At 37.8% G+C, this 14,710-nt stretch overlaps 1 long non-coding RNA gene across 2 annotated transcripts; it reads right to left on the bottom strand.

The window, feature by feature from the left end:
• Nucleotides 1-8,438: 8,438 nt before the first annotated feature.
• LOC139462266 (uncharacterized) lies at nt 8,439-14,710 on the bottom strand. 2 transcript variants are annotated; one of them, XR_011653020.1, is made up of 3 exons: nt 13,182-14,710; nt 12,795-12,925; nt 8,439-8,503 (listed from the first exon to the last, which is right to left on the bottom strand). It is a non-coding gene; the product is annotated as an uncharacterized lncRNA (long non-coding RNA). The 2 variants fall into 2 exon arrangements; XR_011653021.1 differs by having other exon boundaries at nt 12,788-12,925.

A 14,710-nucleotide genomic window follows, 5' to 3' on the forward strand; every position in this document is an offset into this window, starting at 1 on the left:
CGTGCGGGTGTTACTCTATGAAAATGTCATTCGCCTGTACACTTATTACGACATGTTTCTAATCAAACTAATTCTTTGGTGATATATTGTAAAGGCGTTGCAACATGCAATGACTCTGTATGCTTAAGATGGGCGTTATCTGTGGCTTTCTTGCGAATGAACTGAAGACGTTGAACATGTATTTAGTATCGCGAGGCATTGAATGCACAAAATGATTTCATTGTTAAGTGTCAGCTTTGAAAGTGAACAAAGATTTACCTAAGGCTGATATTCACCCTTTTATGTTCTGTTACATTTTATGTGTTCGTGTGTTCGGTCATATCGTATCATCGTTCGTAAAAGTCTCAGAAATGCATCATATGTACGCGTTCACGTACCCAAACAGTTATACAAGAATCTTCAGTTTCCTTGTAAATGACATTGTATCACAAACGTCATTCCATAATTACTAGAGGTATTGAAGTCGGCAAAGATATCTTAATGCCAAGCATATCTAATATGTGCACTATATTACAAGCCATGACATTTATCTCCAAAATGGAAAGTGACTAAACGATTAATATTTTCGTGAATAATGACTACATGTTCAATAGTATATTTATTATATCAACAAATGACCATGGTTATCAAGGATTTAAAGTTATTTTGTTCACACTATGTTCTGTAAGATAAATATATCGGATATGTGCTTTTGCTTTACAGTATTCATTCAACCAGCGAAGACAGTCTTATGAATGCCTTCCAGTATCAACGACGATGCCACAATGTACATTGGCTTGGTATGTTATATTCAAATAATTCTAGTGTTTGTCTAATTACATGGTAAAACATTATTCATATGTAATTAAAAGTGTATTTTAATGCGATGTTACTTTGGATCATGTTAATAAGTATTCAACTTTACGTGATGTGTGTTTGTTTGTTTGTTTGTTTGTCGTATAACGTCACACAGCGATAATACAGTTATATGACGACGGTCTGTAAATAATCGAGTCTGGTTCAGACAATCCCGTGATTTATATCAGCGAGCCTGACTACCTGATCCCGTCAGTCGCCCCTTATGACAAGCATATTCGCTTTTTACAGCCACCAAGGGTTGCTGAAGACCTATTCTACAGCGGATCTTCACGGGTCTCAGCTTATCTTGAATCAATTAATTCGTTTCGTCTTATCTGGCAAACCCGCTATATACATAAAGATCACAGTATAGAACTGTTTTGGTCCTCAAAGTTTTACCAATAATAGTTACCTTTATTTACATAAATCACCCCCTCATAAATGGGTTCATGGTATTTTTCGTTCCAATGAGCATCACCTGAGCTCTATGAGTAAATGATGGAATATGAGCCAAACAAATCAGTGGTTGATATCAAGAGCAAATATCCTCGGCTGTTTAACGAACATCTATTGTCTCCTCAAAGGGTGATAGTCGTCACGCAGACATCCTGTGCAGCAATGTTTCCATGAAGTTTGTGGAAACAATGTTGTTTTCACTAACGCAAGCACGACTCGGCATAAAACACATTGACTTAATTACAAATGCGAAATGTATACATGACCACTTTCAAGTAGATGTGAAAGTCAGAACTGTCAACCATCTGTGCAGACTGAAATACAGAAATCGTTATATAGACACTGTGTCAGCGTGTCCCTGACCAACATAGTGTTAAATGGTGGTCGCTGCATGGCGCCTCTATACTTGTTGCAGTATGAGTTGACTGTGGGTTATCAAAGCCGATCAACCAGCTATTGAAACGTTTATTTGAAAATAAGTATGCCACTAAACAGTAACAGTGAATAACTGTTTCAAATGAATAAACCTCGCCTTGCCAACGTGTATGGTGTCTATGATCCGACACATTGGATCTACACAAAAGCACACGAACACTACACGCTGCTACTTGTATAGCAGATTCTCAGAACTGACAGTGTTATGATCTCTACTGACAGGTTCGACAAAATGCAAGCATTTGAATGTCTCTCGTCTTGTAGCGTTCAGTGCAACGTGTTATTCGCATGCAGTTGATAAAACCTGTGGTTCCCTGAGTACATACATAACACAGGATCTAGTTTTGTAAAGGGCTTATATCAGTTGCAGTATATTTTGAAAACAGTTGTAAACGCTATTTGGAAATAGGGCATTGTTCGTACTTTGTTAAGCAAAGTGCCAAAGGGTATAGTTATGATAATTAATAATTATTAGGGAAATTAAACTAAAGAAATAACTAATAACAGAGATAACCCCACTTAACATCAAGGCAAGTACGAAACGTCCACCTGAATGCATTGGATCGCCTTCTTAAGTAGAGGTCAAACTGAATCATTTGTGCGTTGTGTACACAGTGACTGAAAAACAGAAATAGCTGTATACAAACTGTGTCAGAATGAACACTTTGCAAGATTTTCCAGTTTGTTTAATGGTAATCCCCGCATACCGTCTCTTTAGTGGTTGTGGGATGCATTGATCAGCGATGGTAACGACGATCGACATGCAATTGAATAGTTTACTTGAAAAGTACCTGTATGTATGCCTGTTACTGGTAATGTTGAAAAGCTAGTTCAAAGGAAGCTTCGCCCTGTAAACATGCATGGCGTCTGTTATCCAGTTCATTGTATCTACACTACAGCACACGAACACTGCACGCTGCTACTTGCACAGCCGATTTTCAGAACTGACAATGTACTAATCTTTCCTAACGCGTTCGACAAATTGCAAGCAGATGAATGTCTCTCGTCTTGTAGCGTTCAGTACAACGTGTTATACCCATTCCGTTCATATAATCAGTGGCTCATCGTATCTGTTTCATAACTACGTAAGGGACACAGGAGCTACTCTTGTAAGGGTTCATATCGGTTGAAATATAAGTTAAAAAACACTTGTAAACACTATTTTGAAATAGGGCATATCTTGTACTCTGTTCACAAATGACCTTATTTCATTGGCTACAGCAAAAGATATAACTAAAATAATGACAGATTGTAGGGAGACTACCACATAAAACTACGGACGATGCCATAATAAGCAAAGAAGATGATCCGAAGGATGCCAAGAACGGATAATTACACGAAGGGAATCTGAGAGAATGGAAATGGCCCAAGAGTACAGGGTTGATGAATGTGAGTGAGTGTGTGGGTTTTTTTAACAGCATTTCAGTTATATCACGGCGTGTCAGTTTGATGTGAGAGGACAGCCTGAAAGGATGTAGGTCTTAAACCTTAATGCATTTGGAAAAACCAACGAGCAACCCTATAAACACCAAACACGGCGAAACAGGAACCACTGTTTCTGGCACGCCCAAGGGACACAACTCTTGACAGCGAAATGCGCCTTACATGTAGTTGGGTAGGAGAGTGGTGGCCAACATTGTTGATGAATCTACAGGGCACCTCAGGCAATACATTGGATGTGACCAATGCTTGTATTTAATATGTAAATATATGTGTGAAGTATAACACGTCTTGTATAAACGGAATCAGCAGTATGTGGTTTATTTAAAGGTTAATCGGATTACTGGATTACTTTTTGTTAGTTTAATTAGTTTTATTGGTATGACTTAACACGTTGAAAGAGTACTGTTATTGTCCCGCCACTGGAGACATGGAATACTTCTACAATGGCCTTGTTCTACAAAGCGATCTTAGTGCAAGCATACGCTACTTAGCCTTTGTGGAACGGGTCCAAGGTAATCCGGAGTGGCAGTTAGTGCCATGACAATGGGTACACTGACAATTTTGTATTAACTAATAATAAACCTTTGATTCGAATTTCCAATATTAGCTTTAGAAGTAACACTCGTAAATATGTCATTGTGTTTTATTCAGCTGTGACAAATAGATGTCTTCAGAACAATTACCGGCAATGTACTTCGGTATTATCTCAATGTATATTGATAAATAATAAACGGAATATTTGTTGAAATTGATGTCTAAAGTTATGTATGGATAATGTTCATTAATATTAATGATTTACAATATATGAACACTATTTATGAGAACAGAACAACTGATTCATTTAGTTACTACGGATACATGTGCAGCCTCTTTTATCTCAAGTCAGGTGTACAAAGTAACCTTATTCTCAAAAAGAAAACAAAACTCAGCATTTGAGAAACAAATGGAAGATGAAACATATACACATTTTTATGTAAGTTGCCCATGGCTAGGGTATGTTGTTCTTTATCGGTAGCAATTACTCTCATGCTCTGCCCTATCAGTGGGATGCGCCTTGAGTGGGAACATGCCCTGTCCCCTTGGAAGCACCTGTTAGGAACCTGAACATGCACTGCACTATCGCTAGTACTTGTCATGAGTGTAAGCATGTCCTTCGCTATGGGTAGCACCCATAAGGAGCGTTGCCTTCCTGCCTTCTCTGTAGCACATGGCATGAGTGTGAGCATGTGCTGCCCTACCGGTAACACCTGTCAAGAATGCGAGCACGTTGAGTATCACCCGTAATGAGTGTGAGAATATTTTCACCTATGTAAAAGTGTCAGCATGTCTTGCCTCATTGCTCGCATGACCATTGTGAGACCATGTCCTGTCCTATCGGAAATACCCGTCATGTGTGTGATCATGTCCTGCCCTATCGGTATCACTTGTCATGGATGTGAGCAGGTCCTTATAATTAGTGGGTCATTTCCCATCGTCATAAAACTTGACTCTAACACATCTTGTAATGTTGGAAATTTTAAGATATTTCGGAGTATCCTCTACTTGTTGTGTTGTGTAAAGATCACTCACTCAAGATGACCACAAATGTGGCGGGGTCAAGGCACCGTCTGAAATAAGGAGGGTTTGGAAACAATATCGCCGAGGATACTCTGAAATCAACAAACAAACAACTTCTCTTTTTGTCAAATCATCTTTATTATATGAGCGTATATTGTCACGTTGTGCGAGTATCTCTTATTTCAACATGTAGCTAACTTAACACATTCCCTTGTGACAATTCTCACGTGTACTGACATTCTCCATGCAAATTAGTATCATATAAAAGTTGGGGTTACAAAACATTCATCTAACAACAAACTTTCAAATAATCCAATCATAATTCCTGCCTATGAACTTGATCGATTGACGAAATTGTACTGATATTATTTTCCCGATCTGATGTGTTTACGGGTGCTGATGGGTGATCTCCCCTGAATTAAGAGGAAGCTCAAACTAACCACTGCAAACCGACACAGTGGACACTCTTCTCCATGAGTAACTCCGGGACACTGACAATAAGGGCAGCCACTAGACCTCTGCTCCATAGAGCAACCTTCAGTGTTGCATATAGTTCATGATCACATGCAGTTCAGTCTCAGCACTACGACAGTTTTCTTTAACAGGTCATAGCTTTATATAAAGATACAAGATGCCCAATCAATGTATGTTAAGTTTGGAGATTTCATGTTCGCATTTAAGAATCACCCTGTCACCTCACTCTCAAATATAATCGGGAGCATGGATGGACCAGTCGTCCAAGGCGCCACAGTTCGCTGTGCAGAGTTGCGTCCCTTGGGCACGCCAGAAATCCATGATTGTGGGTTCGAATCCCACTTCGCCCCGATTACGTTTCTAGGTTTGTCAGCACCATACCCGTGCTCGTCGGTTCCTCGAAGTGGTTAACGTCTAAGACCTGCATAACTTCGGGCTTTCCTCCCACATTAAGCTGACACGCCGTGATATAACTGGAATACTGTTAAAAGCGGCGTTAAACCCAACTCACTCACTCAAACATAATCTCCTGTAGACGAAGGGAATGGAGATATCTACTCAAAGTAGATATTGCACAGCGACTGTACAGATATTGACTATCACTGCCCTATGAACCTTACTTGTTTTTCTCATCACTAACACATGCATTTTGAACTATTGTGTTATCCATCACTGCCAGATGATACTTGTGTTATTCAACATTTTACCAAACTTGTCTAACACACTTCAAAGTACATTCTACATGTAGGACAATGAGGACTATCTCTGAATTATGCTGGGATGTAATTGATACTGACACTTTAAATGCAAAGGATACCAAGCATTCAACACTGAATGAATTACTTATTGCACTGGAAGGTGAAAGAACTAGTTGTGTGACTTCTGTTAGTTAGGTAAGCTGACACAATTATGCCTATTGCCACGTATCTGGACAAAATAGCTTCAACTAATCTGATACTTGTTCTGCTGACTCTGCATATGCCTTGTCTACAATGGTTATTGCCGGTAACACTTATTGACCCAATAGCCTCTTATGGGATGAATAAGAACTATTCAGTATAAAGCTTTTGAGTCATGATGATTCGTCTTACAATACATATGTACAATGCATTATCATGGCCATAACCACACATGTTGTTAGACAGTGGAAGACCGTCGCTAGTGAACATGGATAACAGTGGAATAAACAGAGGTGTGTATATATATGCCGACAGTCTAGAGAAGAAGAAGAAAAAGAATCAGAAGAACTTGAGAAAGAACTTGAGTGCATAAGAAGTTGCAGGAATATATGTTGTCCTACTTTTAAAATACCAACGTAAGTTACCGTAAGAGCTCTAAGTATGTGTCTGAACATGGAAGCTGTGGAAATGAGGAAAGCAAAGTTAGAGAAGGAGAATGGACAACGAGGGAGGGGACGAAACAAACTACAAGACTTTTAAAAGCTGTTATGCTTGTTAACACCATATGCAATATAATATGACACGAGATATCAGACGAGCACTGGCGCAATTTTGATGTGGGGTTGTACCTTCAAGGCTCAAGACTGGCAGTTACAAGAACTTGCCCCGGAAAAAGACAATACTTTTACAATGAAGACAAGAAGGATGTTGAAACACATCTTTTACTGCACTGCCCACTGCGCAACACTGTCAGAATCCCACTTTAAAAAAATTACATTACACTCTCTGATCAGGAAAAACTGTATCCTAGTTTAGCCAACCCACTGTGTGATTATGTAAGTGCCTAAGCCTACAAGGATGATTTAGAAATTAAAAAAATTCACATTATTGAACATGTTAGATTTGTTATATAAACACAATACATATATATATATATTCACATTTAGGGTCATTTTAAACATATGTACAGAGTTGTGTTAGAATGCATTATATTTTAACATAGTCTGTGATAACTCCGGAAGGAGATGCTTGTATATTTATATGTAATCATTTTTATGCTACTTATTTCTTTATATATACAGGGTGATACCACCTAACTGTCGGCCTGTTCGTCTTCCATCGTTTATTTTAGGGTGAATGTATCTAAATACTGTATGACATTCAGATGACATCATTAAGCATGGGCGTACAGTAGGAGATCAGCTAATGCCACGTGACATTGGCTGTGAGGGAGAGGTTGAGGTCGTGGGTCACGATACTCAGTGATGGTGAATGAGTTTGGGCGTGTTGATGATGCAGACATGCCAATCATAAACAGGATTAATTTGGAATTCGGATACACAGTATACAAGAATAGTGAATATACCCCAGAGATTTCAATGGGCGTAAAAGTCAAAACAGCAGTGAAAATTACATGAATGCATCGTACATCATCACCAATGATTTCTGTCCACTAGCAGAAACATCAGCCCCAAGTAGACAAATAATGCATATGGCTACATTTAATGAGGTAAATGAATATCTAATTTGTAAACGAACATTTATTTCACAATATAAACCATAGTAAGAAGGTGGTTTAAGGGATAAATACAACAGATTTCGTATGTGTCAAACAAATTATCAAATAATTTTAACAAAGAGTTGGACAATATCATGATCAATGAACAGTTTACATTCACACACAAAACAACATACAGGTGATACGTATCCTGATACGTATATTCTTACGGCTGTTGATCATTCATTTATCGTGAATATTATAAGTAAGTAAAATCTTGGGATATTTGATCTTTATTGCAGATGGATGACAACTGTATGTTAAAGTTGAGATCAGGACAGAGTGTCTGTGTGTAAGGTGGAAGTAAACACTAGTGAGTGAGTGAGTGAGTTAATATTTAACGTCACATCGGCAATATTGCAGCCATATCGTGACGAGAGAAAATGTGACTTTCATAACATATATGTAAACTGAATAAAATTCTGTCGACGAAGGACAGTAAAACAACTAGATTATCACAGATATATGTTTAAAACTAGTACCGAACCATAAAATAGGACAATTCATAATAGTACAATAGATAAAATTGGGCTATATATCACCAGCAGCTAAAGTCAGGACACCATACTGAGGACCATGGGGACTTACAGTACCTTTGCTACCTGCATGGACCCCAGCAGGATTTACACCATCCCTTTAGTCACTGGCGACCGTTGACAGGGTTTAGCCGGAGATTTAAAACCAACAGATATGCTACGATTAAAACACTGGCAGATATAAAATTACTTTGATTTATGTGGGCTTACATATCCTCTCAGGGGGACAATAATTTTACGCTAGGAAGTAAACACTAGGTAGTAGCAGAATGGTGCAGAAGATGTGCGTTGATGTCCTTGACGTTGAGCTGAAATAACAATGAGAGGGATGCAGAAATGAAATGCCCTATTTTGAACGAAGAAATTCATTTTTATATAATTTCTCCCAAAACAGAATATACTTCACAGAACATAATCCCCCTTGACACAAGAGAAACCATAAACGAGCAATGAACATTCATATGTCAATCTCAAATGAATGCCTTGTATAATGGGTAAATCAGCGAGGTAAAGCCCCCTGTGTATTGGTGTATGTATACAAACTTTCAAATAATCCAATCATAATTCCTGCCTATGAACTTGATCGATTGACGAAATTGCACTGACATTATTATCCCGATCTGATGTGTTTACGGGTACTGATGGGTAGTCTCCCCTGAAATAAGAGGAAGCTCAAACTAACCACTGCAACCGACACAGTGGACACTCTTCTCCATGAGTAACTCCAGGACACTGACACTAAAGGCAGCCACCTGGCCTCTGCTCCATGTAGCAGCCTTCGGTGTTACATATAGTTCATGATCACATACAGTTCAGTCTCAGCACAACGACAGTTTTCCTTAACGGGGCCTAGCTTCAAATAAAGATCCAAGATGTCCAATCAATGTATGTTAAGTTTGGAGATTTCATGTTCACATTTTAAGAATCACCCTGTCACCTCACTCTCAAATATAATCGGGGGCACGCATGGACCAGTCGTCTGAGGCCCCGCAGTTCGCTGTGCATAATTGCGTCCCTTGGGCACGCCACAAAGCCATGATTGTGGGTTCGAATCCTGGTTAAACCAGTGTGTATTGGTTTATGTATACTTACTCTTTGATAAAATCAGTGTCCATTGTACGATTCCGACTCGATCATAAGCATGTGTTTATGAATCACTATTAAAAAATGGTGATAGCAGGTTTTCGCAACAACGTGGGCCCAACAGTGGCACTCTTCAAAAACACGTGTAAAGGCAAGACAGGTGATGACCTACAAAACGCGCAACATATGGTACAAGTAAAAAGAGGTTGGTTGGTTGGTTTGTTTGTTGTTTAACGCCGCACTCAGCAATATTCCAGCTATATGATGGGGGAGTAAAAAGAGGAAAATGCGTCAGACATAAATTTGGTCACTGATTTAGAATTTGTGCTTTGTGGATAGTTCTTTGTGACTCTCATTCTTCATGTACAGATCTAAATACAAAATAGATTAGGCGGTTTCACTTGCCTCTTTTATTTTTACTTTTAGTGGGTAAATCAATGGAATGGAATTGGCTACTTGGTTATTATTGAACTATCAGATAATAATCATCATCATCATAATATTAACCGTCTATTCGTATTCTTTTGGTGCTGTTGATTGGACGAAACAAGAAATTCAGGATATTGACACCCTAAGACAAATGATTGAGTTACAATTTAAACTTTAATGCATCGACATTATTTCAGCCATAAAGCGACCCCTCACATGAAGAATCATCATCGCACCACCCGCGCTCTTCCCTCAATCGCTGATATTTGCCAATTATAATGGGAGGGAGTAGTTTGATTAATGGTGGAGGTTCTTCATGATAGGATTGTTTTGTGCACTTTTGCATATACTTATTGGTCTGATGATCCTCTTGTGAAGCATGTCAAGACTCATGATGAAAACAGGGCATTTCACAGATTCCTTAAACAAGCCAAGAATGTTGGACATAATTTCAATGTTAATGTTAATTTTGTTGATAGTTCTGTGCTGCTGGACGGTACTGAAATGAGCGTCAACCAAGCGAGGTGCCATATAATATTGGATGAAGTCGGCGGGTCTAAAACGTGAAACAGAAGGCTTTCTGTTTGCTCCTCAGGCCCAATCACTTCCCACCCGAAACCGTTATCTATGTCCAATTTTTTTTCACACATACAGTAAAGTGAATCAGTCATACAGTCCGTAGCAGTAGTATTGTGTTAAACTTTAGAGGTTGCATGATTAGAAAACATATTCTGCTAACAATGTAACATAACGATATGAATATTCCCTTTTTCCTTATTATTACGCCTTTGAATCGTTATCGTGTAGTTGTCCGATTGCCGATCACGAACGTTAATACTACCTAATTTCGTTTACCCGACATACTCGTTGATCTGACCTCATGAGTTGAACAGAACATTTCGGATTAAAGGGACTTAACTATATGACATTTGCTTTCATTTTTGACAAATTGTCTTGAACCATTGACGACTGAGATGTCATAATGTCTTAGGCACCGTACTTAGTGACAAATGCTCCAACAAATGCCATCACGGAATGAAGTTTATCAACAAGGTTGTTGTGTGGGACAAATATCTTCTGTAAATATGAAGAAAGTCCTTCCTTGATTGAATTACGAATTATGGTTAATCATTGAGACATTCACCCTGCCATATATTTCTCGTCGCATGGATTTTTTCATGGAGTCCTGGTTCTCTGGAAAACATTTGACTGGGACAGAAAGAATTAATTCCAATTCTGTTACCTCTCTTTCAGTTTGTTCTTTCTGCCAATGGTAACAAAGACTTATTCAACACCGAGAGACTAGTGGACAGGAGAAGCGCTTTTCAGTGTGAGGAAAGAAACAAACACTTACATTCTTGTGCAAATTGTGCCAGTGACGGTTGCTACCTGCAGGGTAGAACATGCGTTATTCTCGTGTCTGGTAATGATCTAACGTTCACGTTTTATCATGACTGAAAAATGGCCAAAGATCAGAGAGATGTTTTTCGTGATCTCAAGACGCAACATATTCATGTAGTTTCCCTTGAATGATGTTAAGTGTTTCGTAACATTCTATATTTCAGGTTATTTTCAACTTTTAGTGAGTGAGTGAGTGAGTTACGATTTATAGTCACATCGGCAGTATTTCAGCCATATCGTGACTAAATCCAATCTACAGTAATAATACATAATTATAGACAATAACATATGTCGACAAAGGACAGTAAAATCACCAGATTATGACAGGTATAAATTTAAAACAAGTAAACAACCATATCATTGTGACTCTCAACAACAAAATATTGTCACAATGGGTTGTGAATCACCAGCAACCAAAGTTAGGCAACCATACTAGGGACTCAACTTTCAAAGGAGTACAATAATGAAACGTTTTGCAGATTTTTTTACCATGGTCATCGTTTCGCTGACATTCATGAATCTACATTTATCAGATTTCTAGATCTTCGACAATTTGTGTTTAGATCGTAATTGGATATTATCAAAGTGAGAAGACATGAAATAGCGACTGTTGTAAATCGTGCTACAATATGCTGGCGAAAATGTATTGTTTACATTCGAATAGGCTTATTCTTAAAACGCTTTGCTTCTGTTAATTTCTCAGCGTATTTACCAATTTACTGCGTAAATATTGTTGAATTTTCAATTTACCTGTTGTAACAGTTCATCATATATTCATAAAATACTTGATATTGTAGCAGGTTACCTCTTTTGTTTAACAAGCAACAATTAAGTCATTTATCTCCCACAAACGACGACGTGATTGCCATGTGTAGCATCCAGAAAATCTTATCGTGGAAATGAGTGTTGACATTGACATTCCCGATGTTCATGAATTACCCTTGAATGATTAAGTCACATTTTTCAATTGTTGTTGACAAATCAGGATTCATATGTATCGTACCAGAAATAGATCCAAATTGGTAAATCTACGGTGGCCATTCAGAGCCAGAGTAACAGCAAAGTTTTGAAGTACGAACAAGCATGCTCTTTCTACAAAGATTTCAACGAGCGTCATACGACCCTTTCTCAAAAGTTGTTTGACCAGAGTTACAATATTCCAGGTCATAGGAAAGCTTTCAAAAAGTCTCAATGTGGACATTTAGGAGAGTTTTCACATTTGATGTATAAGCGACCACAATGACCTAGTCGTGATTCACAATCACCTGGTCAAGATCAAGTCCAAATCCTACAATAGGCTCTGCTTTTAGCAGACATTTCTTAAGTTTATGGAAAGTTTTTGGTAGCATTTATTTACATCATTATCGTTGTTACCCAGTCACCTTTGTATCTCTCACATGAAGGTATCTTTAAGATTACGCGTTTTGTGAATTCAAAGATGCATGGGGCAGCAGGGTAGCCTATTGGTTAAAGTGTTCGCTCGTCACGCCGAAGTACCGGGCCCGATTTCCTAATTGTGTAACGCCCATTTCTGGTGTCCCCCATCCTGATATTGCTCCAATATCAATGACTTTGACCCTTGACTATCAGATTGGATAGGTTTATGCTTGGTAACCTAATTTTACTTCCCATGTGCAACGGAGAGCAGTATACCTTATGAATTGTGAATATGCACTTACTGCTTACTTTAGATATCGAGGATGAATCATCAGTTCTTCTTCAATACAAGGCTTTAGGGTGGCTTATATTTTCTTTCTTAGCGCTGATCAATCATCATGTTGCTTCAGGACTGGATCGTGGATATCATAAGGAGTGTACTGCAACAGAAAAAAGCATACTCATCTTCGAAACAACGCCATGGTGACATCAGAGATATGTATGGATAACACACGGAATGTCACGTTGCAAACAAGATTGAAACTTATAATTACTGATTTCCTTCTTGTGAGGGACTTTCACATTGTATTATGTGTATTTAGCTAATTTGGAAATTTTACAGTAAACGAAAGAATATATCTTGGTCCATGAGTATTCATTCCAGTCGAATGGCCAAAGCATCCATGCAATACGTACATTACAGAACCATGAACATCTAAGGTAACATTGGTCACATCGACCGGCACTTCCGATTGGACATCTCTACGGTTGAATCGTTGATGTTGACAGGTCTATTGCGTTTTGTCTTCGACTTGAAGTGTAGGTGTAGCTTACGAGTGGGTTCATTCATGTGAAGAAGAAGTTCAAATTTAACACAGCAGAGATTATGTACATTCATTCATTAAACAATACAATATATCGCATAGCAAACGTTTTTAAATATTAGTTATACAGATAATCATACATGTATAGAACAATTTAAAATAAGGCATAGCAAAGATTATGTACATTCATTCATTCACCAATGCAATATATCGCCCAACAAACGTTTTTGTATATTGTTTATACAGATAATCATTCACAATACGAAATAGCAAAGATTGTCAACATTAATGCATGACATAATTCAAAATATACCAGTGATAAGATTGTGTATGTTAATGTAATGAATAATTTATGATGTAGCAAAGCAAAGATTGTATACATTCATGCATTGAACAATTCAAATTATAGCAAAGTAAAGATTGTGTACATACATGCAGTATATCATCAACATTATTTCCTGGCAAAGAGTGTGTATACTAGTATTAATACATAGAATAAATGAAGATATAGCATAGCAAAGGTTGTGTACTTCCATCCATGAAACTTTACAAAATTACCATAGGATAAACTGTGTAAATTCATATATAGTACGATTAAAACATACAGTAAAGTAAATATTCTGAAGATATATTATGCTTATACGTGACACAGGAAAACAAAATTATACTTATTAGATGCATCAATAATAACAACATACAGAAGTTTTTTAATCAAATCTAAGGATGTAGCAAATATATTTCAATGATCAATGTATTTAAATGGTTGATGTGGTAAATGTGAAGATATCAAGCATGGTGTCAACAGCGATGCAGTAATAATAACATCCCATGTCATTAAAGGCAAGTTAGGAAAGCTGGATAATTTAGCTGGAAGACCAACAGCTGTAGGTGAGATCTATTATTCTATATCTTGTTCAATTGGAAAGAAGCGAAACATGCAGTAAGCATCAGTGTTCACATTCAAAACTTTCATCTCTCACACGGACATTTACACCGTTGGGGTGGTACATCATACTATGTTATATAGGCAAGGAGGTACTCTCTTCTGGTTCTACATTAATCGCAATACATCAGAACACAAAATCGGAACTTTGTTTATCACCCAGAGAGTAAACTGTTATCATAAATCAAAGGTAAATAGACACTCTTTTTCTGGTGTAATTTGTATTCATGGATGCAAACATGAAATGTCAAAAACCAGAGAATGACCCCTTTCGAACATCTACCGTAACAGATCCTATTGGGCTTAGACGGCTTCAAATAGTGGTGAAAAATATATGTACAGATCAATGAACATCAGTCATGACAACAAGTGTTTACGAAAAACTAAGAATGTCAAGCTAAAACGGTGGCTTCCAGGTGGTAAGTACGGTTTCAGATGGACAGACACTTACCTGGACA

This window comes from Haliotis cracherodii, unplaced genomic scaffold (genome assembly GCF_022045235.1).
Source record: "Haliotis cracherodii isolate W230 unplaced genomic scaffold, xgHalCrac1.p SCAF_15, whole genome shotgun sequence".
Taxonomy (NCBI): Eukaryota; Metazoa; Mollusca; class Gastropoda; order Lepetellida; family Haliotidae; genus Haliotis; species Haliotis cracherodii.